The 7,336-nt window shown below is 44.6% G+C and overlaps 2 non-coding genes across 2 annotated transcripts; both read right to left on the minus strand.

Annotated features, from left to right (window-relative positions):
- Positions 1–4,697: 4,697 nt before the first annotated feature.
- trnai-aau (transfer RNA isoleucine (anticodon AAU)) lies at positions 4,698–4,771 on the minus strand. The gene has a single exon. It is a non-coding gene; the product is annotated as a tRNA-Ile (tRNA).
- Positions 4,772–6,988: 2,217 nt separating this feature from the next.
- On the minus strand, positions 6,989–7,062 carry trnai-aau (transfer RNA isoleucine (anticodon AAU)). Its single transcript has one exon. It is a non-coding gene; the product is annotated as a tRNA-Ile (tRNA).
- Between the last annotated feature and the right edge of the window lie 274 nt (positions 7,063–7,336).

Consider the following 7,336-nt stretch of genomic DNA (forward strand, 5'->3'; position numbering starts at 1 on the left):
ATGATTAGTTCCCAAGGATTTGTCCATCTTATACGCATTATAGAACCTTCACTACCGCCTGTTATTTAAGTGGAGTCTTTTGAAGACGTTATTGTTCCTTATTCCCTGACTTGCCCAGTATTTCACCAAGTTAAGTTCAAACATGAAATTTTTGTTCAGGATCTCACCCATCTTCTGTGTTTCCACACTTGGATGGCCCCATTCGTCGTCAAGGAGCCACATTTCTCCCCTAGTTAATCTCCTGAAGAATATACTTGAAGAATCACTTTGGATTTTCCTCAGCCTGATCTGGCAATGCTTTCTGTAGTCCCCTTTGTGCCCTCCTGATTTCCCTCTTAAGTGAATACTCCACCTGCAATGTTCTTCAATAGATTCCCTGAATCCAGCTGGCTATGTGACACGTGCCCCCTTTTTGTTGACCACAGTCTCAATACCCCCAGTCATCAGTGTATCCCACTTGTGTCAGCATTGTCCTTCACACTAACAGAAATATGATATCCCTCAAATATCATTTTATCGCTCTTTTGAAAGCTTCCCACCTGCCTGACGTCCCTTTACCTGCAAATAACCTCCACAATCAATTGCCAAAAGCTCTTCACCAATACCCTTCTGGATTGCGGCAAGACAAATTTTGATCTTTAACTTGTGGACTAGGCTTGTGCATTTCCATCACTATATTCAAACTAATACAATTGTGCTCACTTTGCCAAAGTGTTGTCCCACTAGTGCCTCAGTCCCTTTCCCTACCTTGTTCCCCAAGGCGTAGTCAGGTTTTACCCCTTCCTGCAGTCCAACCATTTACATTCTGACTGAGACATTTTTCTTGTACATGCCTAACAAATCCCACCCATTCAAGCTCTGAGCACTCTGGCAGTCCCAGACTAGGTTTGGAAAGTTAAAATCCCTGACCATTCCAACCCTATCATTCTTACAGATATCTGAGATCTCCCAACATATTTGCTGCTCAAACTCTCGCTGACTGTTGGCAGCCTGTAGTACAGTCATATCAAACTGATGGCCCATTCCCATATCTCAATTGCACCATTATAGCTTCAATGGGTGTTCCCCAGGAATATCCTCTCCAAGTGCTGCAGTGATATTTCACTGATCAAAAACTCCACCCCCTCCTCTCTCACCTCCTGTTCTATCCTCCGTGTGGAATCTGTACCCTGGAACATTGAGCTCCCAGTCCTGTCCCACACTCAGCTGTGTTTCTGCCATATCTATGGTATTCCAGTCCCATGTTCTCATCCATGCGCTGACTTCATTTGCCTTAATTATTACGCCTTTTATTTTGAAATAAATGCACTTTAGTCACTCAGTTTTCCCTCAATGTCTGCTGTGCTCTTTCCTGATGTTTCTACTTAAGTTCCTGTCTTGAAATTCTGTCCCAGCCTCTACATTCAGACTGCAGCCTGGCACCATCCACCTCACTATGGACAACACCCTCAGCTTTCATGTCATCTGCAAACCTACTAATGATACCTTCTGCTTTCACATCAGAGTTATTAATGTATATAATAAACAGCAACGGCTCCCGCACAGATCCCTGTGGTACATCCGTTAGTGAAAGAATTTCAATTGTAAAAACAGCCCTCCACCAGTTGTGGATCCTGTTTGCCAAATTGCCTTGGATCCCATTGGTCTGTTTGACCAGCCTTCTATGTGGGATCTTGTGAAACGATGTAATGAACTCCATGTAACCCACATCATCTGCACAGCCCTCATCAAAATCCTCAATCATAATTTCAAATAAAAATCTCGCTGAATTTGGGAAAGGATCTTACTCTACCAAATGTATGATGAGTATCCCAAATCGATCTCTGCCTTTCCAATTTTTGATTCATTCTGTTCCTCAGAATTGTTCCCAACAATTTCTCTCCCCTGCTGTCAGACTGTCTGCTCTTTAATCAGCTGGCCTATCCCTGCTGCCCTTCTTGAACAAAGGAACCACATTAGCTATCCGCCAGTCATTCCACACTTTATCAGTGGCCAGCAAAGTATTAAATATATACACCAGGGCCCGAGCAATCTCCTCCCTTACCTCCCATAGCACCTCCCATAGCAGGGTGGGATACATTCAATTGGGCACTGGGGATTTCTCCACATTTAAGCCTGTGAAAACATAAAATACCTCTTCCTTATTGATCGTAATATGTTTGAGAAAATCACCATCCCAACTGAAACCCCAGCTATAATGCCTTGCTCCTGTGTGAATACAGATGGGAAGTATTCATTGAAGACCTCACCTCCTTCCTCTGGCTTCATGTCCCGATTGTCCCTTTGCATTTCTTTGTGAAAACAATTGAGACTGATTGATTTGCTGCAGACAACATCCACCAGTCATCATGGGTACGGTAATCGAGTTGTGCGTCTATCCTTGTCAAATGATATATTGCGCTGGTGAGGCTTTCTGCTTCGTGATTTTGTGGACAATTTGTTGGAAATACAGCAACGCAGCTGAGATCCGGCATGGGACCGACGAGTTGATGTTCCAGGACAGCGATGGCCGGCTTTCGAATGAATACACATCTGAATCGATCATGTGACAAGTTCTTGCCGACGGTGAAAGCAAAGCCACGACAAACCTGACACAGAACAGCTGACGAGACGAGCGCTGCACGTGGTCAGCGTGGGACTGAACCAACGACCGTGGCGCTATTAGCACCATGCTCGAACCAGCTGATCTAACCAACCAACGAGCACTCTGCTTCAAAGCATATGCCTATATTGCCGACGCTCATAACCACGGCGGCTATTGTAACGTACCTTCAACGATCGCTCACTGTGCTTCTGGAAACTCACAGACCTTTGGAGTCAGGGTTACGTGCTGCTGATAAACTGCTGCGAACCTTATGCCAAATGCATTGGAATTGTAACCCAACTGTGGGATTCTTTCTGCTCCCGAAGGACGCAGTTGCTTTAGAGTCAGCAACAGCGCAGAACTCAATTGCACGTTTTGCTCAATGACTCATGTTGCTTTTGCAATCTTCGTTTGACAGCATATTTAGCAGGTTATCACGCCTTCCTGCAGCGTTTGTCAGCGACAGATCAGCTGCTAAGATGACTGCTTCAGACAGCATGCTACATCCTACATTTGAAAATGGAAAAGGTGCAAACGCTTACAGGCTGAACACTCTCTCACTATTTTGCCTGGCGCGTCAGAGGCTGGGAGCTGACCTTATGAAGGTTTTTCAATCATGAGGGGCATTTTTCGGGTAAATAGATAAGTTCGTTTCGCTCAGGTGGGGCAGTGCAGCACGACAGGGTATAAATCTGGTGTGGGAGGGTGAGAATTCGACAGGCAGTGAGGAGCAACGGCGTCACGCAAAGGGTGGTGAGTGTCTGCAATAAGTTGCCGGACGAGCTGGTGATGGCTGGTACAATTCCAATATTTTTAAGGAATTTGGATGTGTATTTGAATCGGAAGGGTTTAGAGAGACATGGGTCAAGTGCATGCAATCGTGGCTGGATCAGTTGAGGATATCTGTTCGGAATGGACGAGCCAGACCGAAGATTGTGTTTTCAGTGCTGTCCATATCTAATGGCTCTATGATATTGCAGGTGAAATGATAAAAGAGATGAATAAAATAATGAAGTAAAATTGTCTGAAGTTGTTAAATTCAAACAACTTCAGATAATTTTATTTCAATTATTTTACTTACCTTTTTTATTTGCGTTTTTCTCACTGTTGTGTACCTCTTATTTCTTGATTGTCTCTCTTTCTGTCGCTTCCCACTCTGTCAATACATTTTTCCTCTCCTCTTCCCGCTTTGCTACGCTTCTCCCCTGTTTTTCCATTTTGTCTCTGTTTCACACATCCCCCACATATTTTGTCTCGTAACACTGGCTTCAGCCTTGGTCATTCGCGGCTCCTAATCTCCCTTTAATCTCTCCGTGCACTGTCATTATCACCTTTGCATCTGGAGCCTTGACTCACCTTCTCTCAGCCTGGTGTTAATAGCTCTGTAAATCTCCCCTTTTTTTTCAAAATCTTTACCAAAGGGTCAGTTAGACTCGAAACGTCAACTCTTTTCTCTCCTTGCAGATGGTGCCAGACCTGCTGAGATTTTCCAGCATTTTCTCTTTTGGTTTCGAATTCCAGCATCTGCAGTAATTTGCTTTTATTAATGACTCTGTGATATTGCTGGGGATATGATGACTCCAGTGTCGATGCATGAGAGGTGAGCAAGCGAATGAATTCCCTCTGGAAGTCGCGGGAAATGGAGTAACAGAGATCCAGGAAAATGCATTGAACGAATCTTTGAAGTGAATTGAAGCCTGAACTCTCTGGTTCTCCTCCGAGACTGTGCCAGGTCGACTTAATACTTTATATATTTCATGTTTTGCATTTCTTTGTGAAAACAATTGAGACTGATTGATTTGCTGCAGACAACATCCACCATCATCATGGGTACGGTGATCGAGTTGTGCGTCTATCCCTGTCAAATGTTTTATTGCGCCGGTGAGGCTTTCTGCTTGGTGATTTTGTGGTTTCCGGTGCACTTTGTTTGGAAATACAGCAACGCAGCTGAGATCCGGCATAGGACCAACGAGTTGATGTTCCATGACAGCGATGGTCGGCTTTCGAATGAATACACATCTGAATCGATCATGTGACAAGTTCTTGCAGACGGTGAAAGCAAAAGCCACGACCAACCTTGACACAGCACAGCTGACGAGACGAGCGCTGCACATGGTCAGTGTGGGGATTGAACCCACGACCTTGGCGTTATTAGCACCACGCTCTAACCAGCTGAGCTAACCGACCGACGAGACCCAGCGCTCAAAACAAAGGCTTATATTGCCTGCGCTCACAAACCACGGCGGCTATTCGTTTTCTGATTTGCAATCGATCGCATGATCGTCTGAAGTATTTCCATCCGTTGCAAAGTTTTTTAAACAAAAAAAAACATTGACTCTTCCGAACGCGCACACTCGAGGTAACCATTTGCTCTGAATTCCAAAAATAAGCACAATGTTCGGACGCATGCAATTTCAATCGCAATGCCACCAGCTCAGCTGCAGCTTGTCATGTTGACAAATATCATCTGGTTGAGACGTACCTTCAACGATCGCTCACTGTGCTTCTGGAAACTCACAGACCTTTGGAGTCAGGGTTACGTGCTGCTGATAAACTGCTGCGAACCTTATGCCAAATGCATTGAATTGTAACCCAACTGTGGGATTCTTTCTGCTCCCGAAGGACGCAGTTGCTTTAGAGTCAGCAACAGCGCAGAACTCAATGCACGTTTTGCTCAATGACTCATGTTGCTTTTGCAATCTTTCGTTTGACAGCATATTTAGCATTTATCACGCCTTCCTGCAGCGTTTGTCAGCGACAGATCAGCTGCTAAGATGACTGCTTCAGACAGCATGCTACATCCTACATTTGAAAATGGAAAAGGTGCAAACGCTTACAGGCTGAACACTCTCTCACTATTTTGCCTGGCGCGTCAGAGCTGGGAGCTGACCTTATAAGGTTTTTTTCAATCATGAGGGGCATTTTTCGGTAAATAGATAAGTTCGTTTCGCTCAGGTGGGGCAGTGCAGCACGACAGGGTAAAAATCTGGTGTGGGAGGGTGAGAATTCGACAGGCAGTGAGGAGCAACGGCGTCACGCCAAGGGTGGTGAGTGTCTGCAATAAGTTGCCGGACGAGCTGGTGATGGCTGGTACAATTCCAATATTTTTAAGGAATTTGGATGTGTATTTGAATCGGAAGGGTTTAGAGAGACCTTGGTCAAGTGCATGCAATCGTGGCTGGATCAGTTGAGGATATCTGTTCGGAATGGACGAGCCAGACCGAAGATTGTGTTTTCAGTGCTGTCCATATCTAATGGCTCTATGATATGGCAGGTGAAATGATAAAAGAGATGAAATAAAATAATGACGTAAAATTGTCTGAAGTTGTTAAATTCAAACAACTTCAGATAATTTTATTTCAATTATTTTACTTACCTTTTTTATTTGCGTTTTTCTCACTGTTGTGTACCTCTTATTTCTTGATTGTCTCTCTTTCTGTCGCTCCCACTCTGTCAATACATTTTTCCTCTCCTCTTCCCGCTTTGCTACGCTTCTCTCCCTGTTTTCCATTTTGTCTCTGTTTCACACATCCCCACATATTTTGTCACGTAACACTGGCTTCAGCCTTGGTCATTCGCGGCTCCTAATCTCCCTTTAATCTCTCCGTGCACTGTCATTATCACCTTTGCATCTGGAGCCTTGACTCACCTTCTCTCAGCCTGGTGTTAATAGCTCTGTAAATCTCCCCTTTTTTCAAAATCTTTACCAAAGGGTCAGTTAGACTCGAAACGTCAACTCTTTTCTCTCCTTGCAGATGGTGCCAGACCTGCTGAGATTTTCCAGCATTTTTCTCTTTTGGTTTCGAATTCCAGCATCTGCAGTAATTTGCTTTTATTAATGACTCTGTGTGATTGAGGGGATATGATGACTCCAGTGTCGATGCATGAGAGGTGAGCAAGCGAATGAATTCCCTCTGGAAGTCGCGGGAAATGTAGTAACAGAGATCCAGGAAAATGCATTGAACGAATCTTTGAAGTGAATTGAAGCCTGAACTCTGGTTCTCCTCCGAGACTGTGCCAGGTCGACTTAATACTTTATATATTTCATGTTTTGCATTTCTTTGTGAAAACAATTGAGACTGATTGATTTGCTGCAGACAACATCCACCAGTCATCATGGGTACGGTGATCGAGTTGTGCGTCTATCCCTGTCAAATGTTTTATTGCGCCGGTGAGGCTTTCTGCTTGGTGATTTTGTGGTTTTCGTGTGCACTTTGTTTGGAAATACAGCAACGCAGCTGAGATCCGGCATAGGACCAACGAGTTGATGTTCCATGACAGCGATGGTCGGCTTTCGAATGAATACACATCTGAATCGATCATGTGACAAATTCTTGCAGACGGTGAAAGCAAAAGCCACGACAAACCTTGACACAGCACAGCTGACGAGACGAGCGCTGCACATGGTCAGTGTGGGGATTGAACCCACGACCTTGGCGTTATTAGCACCACGCTCTAACCAGCTGAGCTAACCGACCGACGATGCCAGCATTCAAAACAAAGGCTATATTGCCTGCGCTCACAACCACGGCGGCTATTCGTTTTCTGATTTGCAATCGATCGCACGATCGTCTGAAGTATTTCCTTCCGTTGCAAAGTTTTTTAACAAAAAAAAACATTGACTTTTCCGAACGCGCACACTCGAGCTAACCATTTGCTCTGATATCCAAAATTAAGCACAATGTTCGGACGCATGCAATTTCAATCGCAATGCCACCAGCTCAGCTGCAGCTTGTCATGTTGACAAATATC

The sequence above is a fragment of the Hemiscyllium ocellatum genome, unplaced genomic scaffold (genome assembly GCF_020745735.1).
Source record: "Hemiscyllium ocellatum isolate sHemOce1 unplaced genomic scaffold, sHemOce1.pat.X.cur. scaffold_2781_pat_ctg1, whole genome shotgun sequence".
Taxonomy (NCBI): Eukaryota; Metazoa; Chordata; class Chondrichthyes; order Orectolobiformes; family Hemiscylliidae; genus Hemiscyllium; species Hemiscyllium ocellatum.